We start from the raw sequence: 17103 nt of genomic DNA on the forward strand, positions 1-17103 counted from the left end.
GCAGCCCGCAGACTTGTTGATAGTCATGGAAGCGTTTGAAAATGAGAAATCACCTGTCACGGCCCGCCAGATTAGGACTTGGACCAGCCAAGATCCTCTGCTGTCCCTAGTAAAAAACTGTGTACTGTTTGGGAGCTGGGCCAGCATCCTCGTTGAAATGCAAGAGCCAATCAAGCCGTTCCAGCGGCAAAAGGATGAGCTGTCCATTCAGGCAGACTGCCTGTTGTGGGGTAACTGCGTAGTGCTACCAAAAAAGTGCAGGGAGACGTTCATCTCGGATCTCCACAGCACACACCCGGGTATAGTAATGATGAAAGCGATAGCCAGATCCCACGTGTGGTGGCCCGGTATCAACTCTGACTTAGAGTCCTGTGTACGGCAATGCAGTGTATGTGCTCAGTTGAGCAACACGCCCAGAGAGGCACCATTAAGTTTGTTGTCCTGGCCCTCCAGACCATAGTCGAGGATCCATGTCGACTGTGCGGGCCCGTTTCTCGGTAAAATGTTCCTGGTGGTGATGGAGGCTTTTTCAAAATGGATTGAATGCGAAATAATGTCGGGAAGCACCGCCACCGCTACCATTGAAAGCCTGAGGGCCATGTTTGCCACCCACAGCCTGCCTGACATACTGGTCAGTGACAACGGGCCATGTTTCACCAGTGCCAAATTTAAAGAATTCATGACCCGCAATGGGATCAAACATGTCACCTCGACCCTGTTTAAACCAGCCTCCAATGGGCAGGCAGAGCGGGCAGTACAAACAATCAAACAGAGCCTTAAACGAGTCACAGAAGGCTCACTCCAAACCCGCCTGTCCCGAGTACTGCTCAGCTATCGCACGAGACCCCACTCGCTCACAGGGGTGCCCCCGGCTGAGCTACTCATGAAAAGGACACTTAAAACCAGACTCTCGCTGGTTCACCCCAACCTGCATGATCAGGTAGAGAGCAGGCGACAGCAACAAAATGTAAACGATAGTCGCGCCACTGTGTCACGGGAAATTGATCTGAATGACCCTGTGTATGTGCTAAACTATGGACATGGTCCCAAGTGGATCGCGGGTACGGTGATAGCTAAAGAAGGGAATAGGGTGTTTGTAGTCAAACTAGACAATGGACAAATTTGCAAAAGCACCTGGACTAAACGAGGCTGCGGTTCACAGCCTGAACAACCCACAGCAGACACCACCTTTTTCGAGCCCACAACACACACCCAAAGGATCAACGACACCACGCCGGACCAGTAAATTGAACTCAACAGCCCAGCAAGGCCAGGCTCACCCAGCAGCCCTGCAGGGCCAACAACACGCCAGCCCAGCGAGGGCACTGTAATGTCCTTACACACTACTATAAATTCACACAAGGCACATTCTGCAGACAAGGTCACTCTGACCTGAACCTTTATTCACAGGACCAAGAAGTGATGACCAGGTGAGGAGTGTCTCCCACAACTTCACTCCCTGTGGTCAAGGTGCGCATTTCTTAGGTGTATACAGTATGCAGTGTTGTTACATGAAGGTTACAGTTACATGAAGGTTACATACATGACATCACCTCTTCCCCCCCCCCCCCCGCCCCCGCCCCCCCAACGTCTTGTGGGGTCAAAGATGAAGTCTTTCAGGAGATCGACGCTCTCTCGTGGAGCGCCACAGTTGGGCCTCTGGTTGTTGAGCCTTGGTATGCGTCTCTGTCACCTGTGGTGATTCCGGCTTGTCCGGGCTGGCCGCAGGGATTGTGCATGCTGCTGAATGTATTTGTTGCTCGTTCACTGGCGGCGGTGTGGGCAACATCTCATGATCTTTCTCAGGTTCCTCAGTGTCCATGCTGAACCTTTTTTTTTACTTGGTCCAGATGCTTGCGGCATATCTGTCCATTGTTAAGTCTGTCCACTATGACCCTATTCGCCTCTTTACCAATGACAGTACCCTCAAGCCACTTGGGCCCCAAAGCGTGATTAAGAACAAATACAGGATCAGCGATTTCTATACATCTCCCCTTTGAGTTACGGTCATGGCACTCATTTTGGGACTGGCGCTTGCCCTCAACAATATCTGACAGGACTGGATGAATGAGGGACAGCCGAGTTTTAATTGTACGTTTCATGAGTAGTTCCGTGGGCGGGACTCCCGTGAGCGAATGCGGTCGGGACCTATAGGTCAGCAGGAGGCGCGATAGGCGGCATTGAAGGGCGGGTCCTTGAATCCAGAGCATGCCCTGTTTTATGATTTGGACCACACGTTCCGCCTGGCCATTGGAAGCCGGCTTGAACGGTGCCATCCTGACATGTTTGATGCCATTACCCGACATGAACTCCCGGAATTCATAGCTAGTGAAACACGGGCCGTTGTCGCTAACCAAGATGTCCGGCAAGCCGTGGGTCGCAAAGACCACACGCAGACTCTCCACAGTGGTGGATGTCGTCCACGAATTCAATATGATGCACTCGATCCATTTCGAGTACGCATCAACAACAATGAGGAACATTTCTCCCATGAACAGGCCCACGTAGTCTACGTGAATACGTGACCATGGCCTGGTGGACCAGGGCAACGGGCTGAGTGGGGCCTCCTTGGGGACATTGCCCAGCTGGGCACACGTCGTGCACCTGTGAACACAGTGTTCCAGGTCTGAGTCAATTCCCGGCCACCATACATGTGACCGGGCAATTGCCTTCATTAGCAAGATGCCTGGGTGCTCGCTGCAGAGTTCCCTGATAAATGCTTCCTTTCCCTTCTGGGGCATGACTACCCGGCTGTCCCATAGTAGGCAGTCGGCTTGGATGGAGAGTTCATCCATCCGTCTGTGAAACGGTCTGACCTCCTCGGGGCATGCTCTGTGTGCGGGCGCCCAATCCCCAGTCAGGACACATTTCTTAATCAAGGATAGGAGGGGATCTCTGTCGGTCCAGATTTTGATCTGGCGGGCTGTGATGGGGGAGCCTGCGCTGTCAAAGGCATCAACAGCCATGACCATCTCAGCGCTTTGCTCCGCTGCCCCCTCAGTGGTGGCCAGTGGAAGCCTGCTGAGCGCGTCAGCGCAATTTTCAGTGCCTGGCCAGTGCTCTATGGTGTAGTCATACGCAGGCAGCATGAGAGCCCATCGCTGTATGCGAGCTGACGCATTGGCATTGACAGCTTTGTTGTCTGACAACAGGGATGTCAACGGCTTGTGGTCCGTTTCTAACTCGAACCTTCTGCCAAAAAGGTACTGATGCATCTTTTCCACCCCGTAGTCACATGCGAGTGTTTCCTTTTCAACCATCCCATATCCCCATTCAGCTTGAGAGAGCGACCTGGAGGCATAAGCCACAGGTTGTAGTTGGCCCTCATCATTACTCTGCTGCAACACGCATCCAACCCCATAGGATGATGCATCACATGTCAAAACCAATTTCTTACGGGGGTTGTACAGGGTCAACAGCTTATTAGAACAAAGCAGGTTCTGCGCCCGATTGAAAGCCCGTTCCTGCCAGTCCCCCCAAAACCAATCGCAACCCTTACGCAGGAGCACGTGTAGCGGCTCCAACAATGTGCTTAAGTTCGGCAGAAAGTTCCCGAAATAGTTCAAGAGTCCCAGAAATGAACGCAACTCCGATGTGTTGCCGGGCCTGGGCGCAGACGAATCGCCACTGTTTTAGATTCGGTGGGCCGGATCCTGTCTGCAGCAACTCTCCTGCCCAAAAACTCGACCTCTGGGGCCAAAAACACACACTTGGACTTCTTTAGTCGCAGGCCTACCCGGTCCAGTCAGCGTAGCACCTCCTCCAGGTTGTAGAGGTGTTCCTCGGTGTCTCAACCTGTGATAAGGATGTCGTCCTGAAATACGATTGTTCCAGGGATGGATTTGAGCAGGCTTTCCATGTTCCTCTGAAAGATAGCGGCTGCTGATCGAATGCAAAATGGACACCTGTTGTAGACAAACAGCCCCTTGTGCGTGGTGATGGTGGTCAGTAGCTTGGATTCTTCGGCCAGTTCCTGGGTCATGTAGGCTGAAGTGAGGTCCAACTTGGTGAACAGCTTGCCGCCTGCCAGCATGGCAAAAAGATCCTCCGCTCTCAGAAGTGGGTATTGGTCCTGTAGTGACACTCGGTTGATGGTGGCCTTGTCGTCGCCACAGATCCTGACCGAGCCATCCACTTTAAGGACAGGAACGATGGGGCTTGCCCAGTCGCTGAATTCAACGGGAGAAAATTATGCCCTCTCTTAGCAACCTGTCCAACTCACTTTCAATTTTCTCCTGCATCACATATGGCACAGCTCTGGCTTTGTGGTGCACTGGTCCGGCGTCTGGGGTGATGTGTATCATTACTTTGGTACCTTGAAAGTCCCGACACCAGGTTGAAATAGTGACTCAAATTTCTGTAGGACCTGTGAGCATGAACTTCGCTCCACAGATGAAATGGCGTGCACATCCCCCCATTTCCAGTTCATCTCGGCTAGCCAGCTCCTCCCCTTAAAGCACGGGACAATTTCCTCGGCCAATCCAGAGTGGCAGCCGGTTCTCTGATCCATTATGTGTGACTACCAACATTGCACTGCCTAGCACTGGGATGATCTCTTTGGTGTACATCCATAATTGCGTGTCAATGCGTTCTCGTTTGGGTCTGCTAGCTCTGAGTGGCCATTGTTTCTCGAATTGTTGGACAATCATAAGTGACTGGCTGGCCCCTGTGTCCAACTCCATGCGTACCGGGATGCCGTTTAATAGGACTTTCATCATCATAGGTGGCGTTTTTTTATATGAGCTGTGGATGTTTGCCACATGAACCCACTGAACTTCAGCGTCCATTACTTTGTCCTAAGCATCAACCTGCCTTGCAGACCCCTCTTCTGGTTCATCTGCCTCGTAAATTAGCCTCGCTGCGGGCTTCCTGCACATTCTGGCTAAATGTCCACTGAAGTTACAATTTCTGCAGATAAATTGTTGAAACCTATAGGTTTTTGCAGCATGTCTGCCCCCGCACCTCCAGCATGAGCTCAGATTGTTGTGAACAAAAGAGCTGTTACCAGGCATTCCTCTCTGATTGTCTCTTTGATTACTCTTGAGCACTCTGTTAATGGGTTTCAATGGCCCCATCCCAGGATGCATTGTCCACCGTGATGGTGTAAATGTCCGTTCAACCTGCCATTGTCTCTGTTAAGGACCCACTCTAGAGTCTGTTGCTGCCTGGGTGGTGTCGAATTGCCCTTGCCTGCCTGCGGGGTTCTGAGTCACCTTTACAATGTTAACTCCCTGATCCATCGCCACATTGGAAACTTTCTGAAAATCCTGGCATGACCAATGCCCTCAATAAAGAAATCCCTTAACATCTCTCCCCTGCAGGCGTCTGTGAACTTGCAGAGGCTGGCCAAGCGCCGAAGGTCCACAACAAAGTCCGGTATGCTCTGTCCTTCCCGACGTCGGTGTGTATAGAATCGGTGTTGGGCCATGTGTATACTGCTCGCCGGTTTGAGGTGCTCACCGATCAGTTTGCTGAGCTCTTCAAAGGTTTTGTCCGCCGGCTTCTCGGGTGTGAGCAGGTCTTTCATCAGCGCGTATGTCTTAGGTCCACAGCTGGTCAGTAGATGCTCCCTTTGCTTGTCAGCCGCTGCATCTCCCAGCCAGTCCTTCGTGACAAAGCTCTGCTGGAGCCTCTCAATGAAATCGTTCCAGTCCTCACCAACACAGTACCGTTCCTCTGTGCTACTGGTGGCCATTCTCGTGAGTAGTTGATTCCCGTTTCTCATCGCCAAATGTAATGTCCTTACACACTACTATAAATTCACATGAGGCACATTCTGCAGACAAGGTCACTCTGTGACCTGAACCTTTATTCACAGGACCAAGAAGTGATGACCCTGCGTGGGACCTCCCTTTACTTACCTGGATGACCAGGTGAGGAGTGTCTCCCACAAGTTCACCCCCTGTGGTCAAGGTGTGCATTTCTTAGGTGTATACAGTATGCAGTGTTGTTACATGAAGGTTACATACATGACAGGCACAGCCAACACACCAGAACAGACATTTGTACTGAGGCGGTCCACCAGAGAAAGAAAGGCTCCCAACCGCCTCACCTTGTAAATAGTTTTCACTTTGACTTTGGGGGCAGGGAGTGATGTTGTGTATCTGTAAAGCATGCACTCCCATGTTCCGCCCCAAGGGAGCTCATTCCCTGAAGTCTCAAGGGATCCCAGCATCCCTTGGAAGCACTGTATATAAGCCGGCCCCTAAGGCCTGTTCCTCACTCTGGAGTGTCTTATTAAAGACTGAGGTCACTGTTACTTTAACCTCCCTGTGTGCAGCCTCATCTGTGTTAGGAACACAATAAGTCACCTGTCGAATGCAGCAGTGTGTAGCGTGCTGAGAGATATGGCAGATGTCGCCAGCTGAAGCATGAAAAGATCCCGATGCGTAAAGGTCTAGGGCAGCAGTCACCTTCACCTCAACGGACAGTGCGGTTCTGATGGTGCTGGAAGGCTGCAGATCATCCTTGACGAGTTGACATATCTCATCGATGACCTCCTTCCGGAATCGCAGCCTCCTAAGACATGTGTTTTCAGACAAGTTCTGTTAGGATTGCTTCTCCAAGTACCTTCGTTGGCTGTAAGGTCTCTCCTTTTGTCTCCGTCTACGTGTTACTGTGCCACCTCTTCAATTGATCCTTTCAGTAACCAGTGTGTGAGCAGTTACAAATAATGGCAGGGAAAGCATAGGTCCCATAATCACTATCAATAATTACTTTCACTGATTTTAATAATCTCTCTACTCTCTAATCACTGTACTCTGTACTCTCTACGCTGTATACCAGTCAGTTTGATGGGCCCCAACAATGTCATTAAATAACTTCACTATGTAAAAGCTATTTACTAAATAATTCCAATATATGAGATCTATTTAGCATTTAGGGTTAGGGTGATAATACCTATTTATATTCCCTGTCCCAAATTTCTGAGTTCAATTTTCTTCAATTTTACTCTCGAAATGACTCACAACTAATTCTCCACCCTTCCTCCAAAGTTCAAAATGGCATCCGTAGTGCCCATTTCCTTCTCTTAGGCCCTGAAAAAGCAACTATTTCTCAGCACTCTTTTGGGCCTTGCATCGGCCCAGCGAAGTGCATGCTTGGTGCCAAAACTTGGGATGGGTCTTGTGTGGGGGATCATTTGGGCGATCATCTCGCCGATCAAAGTGGAAACTTAGGCACCTGTTTTTCCGGTGATGTTTTGGGCCTAGTTTCCACTTTTTGCTCAAAATGAGCGATAGAGGTCCATTTTGGACGATAGATGGGCCATAGATGGGCGATGTGAAGTGGAAAGTCTAGCCCATAGGGCTGATCAGGGGGGAAGAACTACTTGCGGTATTACCCAATGGATCAATATGCGATCAAAAGAAACGGAACCATGAGAGGGGTCTCATTGACGGGTTGCCGTAGCGTAAGTGGTCTGACCATTTGCCCACATTCAGTAGAACAGGGTAGTAAAGATGGGTGCAGATTCAACCAGGCTGCTGGATGTGTACTGGAAATAACTTTGCCTACTGTGGCAAGGGCAAATACTGTGTGGTCACAAACCAGCAGACCAATGATTATGGTAAGTTAGAATGTAACATTACTAACCCCAACTTCTGCTTCACCCCCAGCCTACCTGTAACCATAGGATGCGCCGAATGACCAACATTCATGCACGGAAAACTGTCACTCTGAATCGAACAGACAAAATAAGGGCGGATCTGGGGCTGCATGAAGACCACCTCACAGCACCAAACACCCCATCTCCCAGAGAACATGAAGGAAATAAAGGACCCTCTGAAGGAGAACATTAAATGATACCACCTCCTCCAGCAGGAGTTGCGGGAACTAGGAAAGGAGATTGTTCACGTCCTCCGCAATGCCCCATGGTACAAACAAGCCTGGAACAGAGCTGGGACCAATATCCTCGTGGGGTTTCGCTAGTGTTGTTGGAGAGAGTTTAAATTAGCTTCGCAGGGGGATGGGAACCTGAGAACGAATTCAAAAGGGAAGGAAGTAAAGCAGAAATTGGATAGCAAGAATCTAGAGAGCGAATCTGTAAGACAGAGAAACAAGGCTTAGTATGTAGTAAATGTTATGTATGTAAACCTGTAATTACCATGTCTAACCACCAGAGGGCTTATCCCCTGGAGTCCCAAGGGATCCCACAATCCCTTGGGAGCACCTGTATAAAAGGAGGCCTCACAGGCTGGAGAGGCACTCTGAGATCTGTAATAAAGGATTACGGTCACACTTACTTTGAGCTTGCAATATCGAGTCTGACTCTTTATCCAAGATATAACAACTGGTGACGAGATACAGATGACGAACCCCAACGCAACAATGCAGAGAACTGTAGGCATCCTGGAGAAATTTTCGGAGGGAGATGATTGGGAAACCTTCATGGAGCGACTTGACCAATACTTCGTGCCCAATGAGCTGGGATGAGAAGGGAACACTGCCAAACGAAGGGCGATCCTCCTCACCGTTTGCGGGGCATCAACGTATAACCTCATGAAAAACCTGCTGGCTCCAGCAAAACCCACAGTCAAGTCGTACGATGAGTGTGCACACTGGTTCGGGAGCATCTAAACCCAAAGGAAAGCGCTCTGACGGCGAGGTATCGGTTCTACACGTGCAGGAGGTGTGAAGGCCAGGAAGTGGCGAACTACGTCACCGAGCTAAGGCACCTTGCAGGACATTGCGAATTTGAAGGACACTTGGAGCATATGCATTTTGTACTTGGCATTGGCCATGAAGTAATACTTCGCAAGCTTTTGACTATAGAGACCCCAACCTTGAGTAAAGCCATAGCGATAGCCCAGGCGCTTATCGCCACCAGTGACAATACCAAACAAATTTCCCAGCACACTAGTGCTGCTGCAAGTACTGTGAACAAAGTAACGTTGTTTTCGAATCGAAATGTACATGACACGCCTGTAGCTGCACGTCCGCAGATGACTCAGAGCCCGCCATCAAGGGTGATGAATACAAGGCAATTAACACCTTGTTAGTGCTGCGGGGGTGATCATCGATTCCATTCATGCTGCTACAAAGGATACGTTTGCAAGGGCTGTGGAACAATGGGACACCTCCAACGTATGTGCAGGCGAGCTGCAAACCCTGCTAATCCTGCAAACCACCATGTTGCAGAGGAGGACAGATCTACAGTGGATCACGACGAACCAGAGCCTCAGACCGAGGAGGCAGAGGTACATGGGGTGCACACATTTACCACAAAGTGTCCCCCGATAATGCTGAAGGTTGAATTAAATGGACTCCTGGTGTCCATGGAGCTGGACACGGGCGCAAGCCAGTCCATAATGAGTAAAAAGACTTGCGATAAGTTGTGGTGCAACAAGGCTTCAAGGCCAGTCCTGACTCCCATTCGTACCAAACTTAGAACATACACAAAGGAACTGATTCCCGTAATTGGCAGTGCTACCGTAAAGGTCTCCTACGATGGAGCGGTGCACGATTTGCCATTCTGGGTGATACAGGGCAATGGCCCCACGCTGTTCAGCAGGAGCTGGCTGGGAAGGATATGCTGGAACTGGGACGACGTCTGAGCGCTTTCGTCCGTCGACGACACCTCATGTGCCCAGGTCCTAAGCAAGTTCCCCTCGCTGTTCGAACCAGGCATCGGGAAGTTCCAAGGAGCAAAAGTGCAGATCCATCTGATTCCGGGGGTGCGACCCATCTATCACAAGGCGAGAGCAGTACCTTACATGATGAGAGAGAGGGTGGAGATCGTGCTGGATAGGCTGCAACGAGAGGGCATCATTTCGCCAATCGAATTCAATGAGTGGACAATCAGTCCGATTGTTCCAGTCCTCAAGGGAGGCGGCACCATCAGAATCTGTGGTGATTACAAAGTAACTATTAATCGTTTCTCCCTGCAGGATCAATACCCGCTACCAAAGGCTTATCGCGAGTCCTGCTTAGTTACCGCACAAGACCCCACTCGCTCACGGAGTCCCTCCGGCTGAACTGCTCATGAAAAGGGTACTTAAGACAAGGCTCTCGTTAGTCCACCCTGATCTACATGAACAGGTAGAGAGCGGGTGGCTTCAACAGAATACATATCATGATCGCGCAAATGTGTCACGCGAAATTGAAGTAAATGATCATGTATTTATTTGTGTTGAACTATGGACAAGGTCCCAAGTGGATTGCTGGCGCTGTTTTGGCCAAAGAGGGGAGTAGGGTGTTTGTGGTCAAACTCGCAAATGGACTCACCTGCAGAAAACACTTGGATCAAACCAAACTCAAATTTACAGACTATCCACAACAACCCACAATAGACTCTACCTTTTTCGACCCTCCAACACATATACAAGTGGTTGACCATGAAGCAGAACCCATCACCCGCAGCAGCCCAGCAAGACTCACCACCCCCAGCAGTCCAGCAAGGCCAGCTGCACAGCAGCCCAGCGAAGGCCCAACAAATGACTCACCAACACCAGCATTTGCACCGAGACAATCAACCAGGGAAAGGAAGGCCCCAGATAGACTCACATTGTAAATAGTTACACTATTGACTTTGGGTGGGGTGGGGGAGAGGGGGGAGGGGAGGTGAATGTTGTTATGTATGTAAACCTGTAATTACCATGTCTAACCACCAGAGGGCTAATCTCCTGGAGTCCCAAGGGATCCCACAATCCCTTGGAAGCACCTGTATATAAGGAGGCATTCTGAGATCTGTAATAAAGGACTACGGTCACACTTACATTGAGCTAGTCTGACTCTTTATTCAAGATATAACAGTAAACAAGGATGTCTTCCTGTGCTGAATGCTTTATACTTTAATGCAAGTAGTACAGTGAATAAGGTGGATGAGCTAAGAGCACAGAAACACACTTGGGAGTATGACATTATAGCCATTACAGAAACATGGCTGAAAGAGGGGCAGGTTTGGCAGATCAATATTCCTGACTACAGGATTTTTAGACAAGATAGAGAGAGGGGGGTAAAAAGGGCGGGGTGGGGGGGGGGGGGGAGCTTGTGGTACTGATTAAAGAAACTATTACAGCGGTGAGGAGGGATGATATATTAGAGGGAACATTGACTGAGGCCATATGGGCCGAAATGAAAAATAAAAAAGTGGCAATCACACTGCTGGGCGTGTATTATAGACCCCCAAACAGTGGGAGGGAGATAGAGGAGCAAATATGTGGGAAAATTGCTGTGAGGTCCAAAAACCATAGGGCAGTAATAATCGGGGATTGTAACTGTCCAAATATTGATTGGGACAAATTTAGTGTGAAGAGTATAGAGGGTGCGGAATTCTTGAAATGCATTCAAGTGAACTTTTTTTAGTCAGTATGTAGCAAGCCCAACACGAGAGGGGGCAGTCTTGGATTTAGTTTTGGGGAATGAAGCTGGGCAGATTGAAGGGGTATTAGTGGGGGAGCACTTGGGTGCCAGTGACCATAATTCAGTTAGATTCAAGTTGGTTATGGATAAAGACAAGAATAGGCCTGGAATAAAAGTTCCGAATTGAGGAAAAGCTAATTTTGCTAAGTTAAGAAGTGATTTGGCCATAGTGGACTGGAAACAGCTACTTGTGGGTAAATCAGTGTCGGAACAGTGGGAGGCATTTAAGGAGGAGATCTGGAAGGCTCAGGCCAAACATGTGCCCTTAAAGAAAAAGGCTGGGAAAAATAATTCTCGAGTCCCCTGGATGTCTAGGAACTTACAGGGGAAGATTAAGAAAAAAAGGGACACTTATGTCATATACCGACAGGCTAAATACTTTAGAATCTTTAAAGGAATATAGAAAGTTAAGAGCAAAATTAAAAAGGATATTAGGAATGCTAAGAGAGAGCATGAGAAATTCTTGGCCAGTAAAATTAAGGAAAACCCTAAGATGTTTTATAAATATATTAAGAGCAAGAGGATAACTAAAGAAAGGGTAAGGCCTATTAGAGACCATGAGGGTAATCTTTGTGTAGAGGCGGAAGGTGTTGGGAGGGTTCTTAACGAATATTTTGCATCTGTTTTCACAAAGGAAAGGGGCAATGCAGATACTGCTATCGAGGAGGAGTGTGATATTCTGGATGAAATAAATATAGTGAGAGAGGAAGTATTAAGGGGTTTAGCAGCTTTGAAAGTAGGTAAGTCCCCAGGCCCGGATGAAATGCATCCCAGGCTGTTGAGCGAAGTAAAAGAGGAAATAGCAGAGGCCTTGACCATCATTTTCCAGTCCTCTTTGGATCTGGGCATGGTGCCAGAGGATTGGAGGACTGCCAATGTAGTACCCTTGTTTAAGAATGGAGAAAGGGATAGGCCGAGTAATTACAGGCCTGTCAGCCTAAACTCAATGGTGGGAAAATTATTGGAAAAAATCCTGAAAGACAGGCTAAATCTACATTTGGAAAGGTAAGGATTAATTAGGGACATCAGCACGGATTTGTTAAGGGAAGATCGTGTTTGACTAAAGTGATTAAATTTTTTGAGGAGGTAACCAAGTGGGTCGATGAGGGTAGTGCATATGATGTAGTATATATGAACTTTAGCAAGGCTTTTGATAAGGTCCCACATGGTAGACTGGTCATGAAGGTTAAAGCCCATGGGATACAGGACAAAGTGTCAAGTTGGATCCAAAATTGGTTTGGAGGTAGGAAGCAAAGGGTAATGATTGATGGATGTTTTTGTGACTGGAAGGATGTTTCCAGCAGGGTTCCGCAGGGCTCAGTACTGGGTCCCTTGCTTTTTGTGGTATATATCAACGATTTAGATTTGAATATAGGAGTATGATTAAAAAGTTTGCAGACAACACTAAAATTGACTGTGTGGTTAATAATGAAGAGGAGAGTCATGGGCTGCAGGAGGATATCAATCTATTGGTCAGGTGGGCAGAGCAGTGGCAAATGGAATTTAATTCAGAGAAGTGTGAGGTGATGCACTTTGGGAGGGCTAATAAGGAAAGGGTATACACATTAAGCGGTAGGCCACTTAATAGTGTAGATGAACAAAGGGACCTTGGAGTGCTTGTCCACAGATCTCTGAAAGTAGCAGGCCAGGTGGATAAGATGGTTAAGAAGACATACGGAATGCTTGCCTTTATTGGCCGAGGCATAGAATATAAGAGCAGGGAGATTATGCTTAAATTGTATAATACTTTGGTTAGGCCACAGCTGGAATACTGCATGCAGTTCTGGTCGCCGTATTATAGGAAGGACGTAATTGCACAAGAGAGGGTGCAGAGGAGACTTACTAGGATGCTGCCTGGAATGGAGAATCTTAGTTATGAGGACAGATTGGATAGGCTGGGTTTGTTCTCATTGGAACAGAGGAGATTGAGAGGAGACCTCATTGAGATGTACAAAATATTGAGGGACCTGGACATAATGGACAGTAAGGGCCTATTTCCATCGGTGGAGGGGTCTATTTCGAGGGGACATAGTTTTAAGGGCATAGTTTTAACATAGAAACATAGAAATTTACAGCGCAGAAGGAGGCCATCTTGGCCCATTTCGGCCCATCGTGTCCGCGCCTGCCAACAAAGAGCCGCACGGTCCTTGGTCAGCAGTCCTAAAGGTTACATATAAACCTATGAACAATGATGGAAAGGCAAAGAGCACCCAGCCCAAACAGTCCGTATCACACAACTGGTTGGTAGAAGGTTTAGAGGGGATTTGAGGGGGGGCTTCTTAACGCGGAGGGTTGTGGGGATCTGGAACTCGCTGCCTGAAAGATTGGTGGATGCAGAACCCCTCACCACTTTTAAGAGGTGGTTGGATGGGCACTTAAAGTGCCGTAACCTGCAGGGTTACAGACCTAGAGCTGGTAATTGGGATTAGACTGGATAACCTTTTGTTGGACGGAGCAGATATAATGGTAAGTACTGCAGGGAATAGAATACGGCCAGGATGATCTCCTGGACTAGTTTTGATCACCTGGATGGGTCGGAAAGGAATTTTCCCAGATTTTTTTCTCCCTAAATTGGCCTGGGTTTTTACCTCTCCCAGGAGATCACATGGCTCCGGTTGGGGTGGAGTGTAGAATGTTTCAGTATAAGGGGTATCGCAGTTGTGTGAGCCGAACTGGTTGGACTGGGTGCTCTTTGCCTTTCCGTCATTGTTCATAGGTTTATATGTAACCTTTAGGCCTGCTGACCGAGGGCCGTGTGGCTCTTTGTCGGCCGGCGCAGACACGATGGGCCGAAATGGCCTTCTTCTGCCCTGTAAATTTCTATGTTTCTAAATGTAAACATCCACCCTTGGATTCGCATCATCTCTCATATACTGGTAGTGCTACAACTAGTATTGACATTCTGTTGGTTTGCAATGACTTGTGCTGCTTGCTCAAAACGTAAGAACAAAAGAAAAGGAAAGGCTTTAATTATGGAACAGCTAAAATTACTAGCCAAGCACCCGGAAATATTCTGAGACATAGGTTACGTCCCGGGTCTCCCAAATCACCTGGCTGATCACCACAGAACAGGACAGGGGACACAGGATGGAGCAGAATTAGGTTGGCATTCTTGGGCTGGGTAGCCAAGTACCAAAAGGGGGGACTGAAGTGGGAACTTCGAGCTCTGCTATAATTATAAGGTTAAGAAGGGATCTCGGGACTCAGATGAACTAACAGGCTGCTTGCAGTGGACAACTTTTAGATCGCTTAATAGGCAGTTGAGATAATGCTAAGAATAACATGTTGACTTTGCAATAACTAACCGAGGCAACCACAGGGGCCTAGGAGGGTAGGAAAGCGGAACAATGGGGTAGAAGTGAACTGTTAACACGATACCACCTGGCCTGAGCAAAGGTCAGGCAAACGACAATAGATTGTGGCCACATCAGTCATGCACTTCTTCAGTAATGGAGGCGGTACCTTAATGTTACATGAGCTAGGCAGAAAACAGAGGCGAGTGACGTTATATGACACAGAAGGGAATTAACCAGTCACTGTGCACGCGGGCTTTAAACTAATCAAGTTGTGGCAAAGGATTGTGCACAAGGTTGAGCATGTATGTTTAAGTGTATAAAAGGTTGTTTGAAACTATGTATCATTGGACAGATATATTTCTGTTGCGAGTTATGAAATATCTCCTTAAATGTCTGCCACTGCTCATCAACCGTCCCACACTTTAATCTATTTTCCCAGTCCACTTTAGCCAACTCTGCCTTCATACCTTTGTAGTCTCCTTTATTTAAGCTTAGGACACTGGTTTGAATTCCAACTTTCTCACCCTCCAACTGAATTTGAAATTCAACCATGTTATGGTCACTCATTTGTAGAGAATCCTGTACTTGGAGATTGTTTACTAATCCTGGTTGGGCCGTAGGGCCCGTTTGTGTATATCCTATGTAATCCTCTGCATTCACTGCTGCTGGAACCCTCATCTTTTATCACCTGCAGTCAGTTTTTATAACGCTAGATTCCCGAGGATTTGAACTGTAATTCATTCCAACTCATCCAGGACTCCATCTCCATGATCTTGCAGGAAGTCCCACTCACCCATCATTGCCCACATCTTTTCTGACCTCCATTTGTTGCCTGTCCCTCAATCAACTTCAACATTCCAATCCTTATCTACAGCCACAGGGCATCCCAACTCTGTAAACACCTCTGGTTCAATGGCCCAACTTGTACCCTCCACTTTTCCATCTATGATCTCCTGCACATACACTCCTCTCCACGCTCCTCTCCACGCCACCCCCGCCCCACAACCCTGGCTAAAAATTCTATCTATCTCAGCCTTGAATATACTCAACAACTCAGAAATCACAGCTCTTTCAATCCTGAGTGAAGAAATTCCTCCTCATCTCAGTCTTAAATGGCTTATCCTGAGACTATTTCCCCTAGTTCTAGACTCTGCAGCCAGGGGAAACAGCCCCTCAGCATCTACCCAGTCAATCCCCCTCGGTATCTTATATGTTTCAATGCGATCACCTCTCATTCTTCTACCTCCAGAGAGTATAGGTCCAATCTACTCAATCGCTCCTCATGTGAAAACCCTCTTATCCCAGGGATCAGTCTAGTGAACGTTTATTGCACGGCCTCAAATGTAGATCCTTTCTCCAATAAGGAGACCAAATCTGTGCATAGTAATCCAGATGTGGTCTCACCAAGGCAGTTGTGGTAAGACTTCCTTACTCTTAAACTCCAATCCCCTTGCAATAAAGACCAACATGTCATTTGCCTTCCTAATTGCTTGCGAACTTTCTGTTTTCTGTATGAGGATACCTAAATCTCGAACACCATTTAAAAAATATGTTTTCTGTTCTTTCTACCAAAGAGAATAACCTCACATTTCCCCACATTATACTCCGTTTGCCAACTTATTGTCCACTCACTTGACCTGTCTATATTCCTTTGCAGGCTCCCTCTCTGTCCTCCTCACAGCTTACTTTCCCACCTCGCTTTGTATCGTCAGCAAACTTGGATACATTGCACTCGGTCGCTATATATCAAAGTAGCCATTTTACCCTCTTTACAATCCTAGAGGTAGGATTCTCTGGTGTTTCCTCCATCAAGACAAATACCAGTAATTACCAGCCCAGGCAGGTGTGCAATTCGGATCCCACGATAGAAAGGCAGAACAGCACAACGTCACCTGTGAGATTGCTGTAAAGTAACTACGCTGCTTCATATTGGACAGTGTCGTTTAAACAGTGGCTGACCTGTAATTAATAGAATTGCAAGCTGGACAGTAAAGCACGTGAGCTTAAAAAAACCCTCAATTGGCCCACTAATCAGACTTAGAACCGTCACTAGTACAAAGTACAAGAACACTATAAAGTAGCATGAGTCATAACATTGGAATAAGAACATAAGAAATAGGAGTCACCAAGTTGAAGCATGCAACCACAACATTATGCTTAGTTGGTTTGAAATGTTTTGTTGGTGTAGAAATACATATTTCAAATTTGGGTGAACAGTGAAACATAGAAAATAGGTGCAAGAGTAGGCCATTCGACCCTTCGAGCCTGCACCACCATTCAATATGATCATGGCTGATCATGCAACGTCATTACCCCATTCCTGCTTTCTCTCCATACCCTTTGATCCCTTTAGCCGTAAGGGTCATATCCAACTCCCTTTTGAATATATCTAACGAACTGCCCTCAACAACTTTCTGTGGTAGAGAATTCCACAGGTTCACAATTC

Source organism: Pristiophorus japonicus, chromosome 6 (genome assembly GCF_044704955.1).
Source record: "Pristiophorus japonicus isolate sPriJap1 chromosome 6, sPriJap1.hap1, whole genome shotgun sequence".
Classification (NCBI taxonomy): Eukaryota; Metazoa; Chordata; class Chondrichthyes; family Pristiophoridae; genus Pristiophorus; species Pristiophorus japonicus.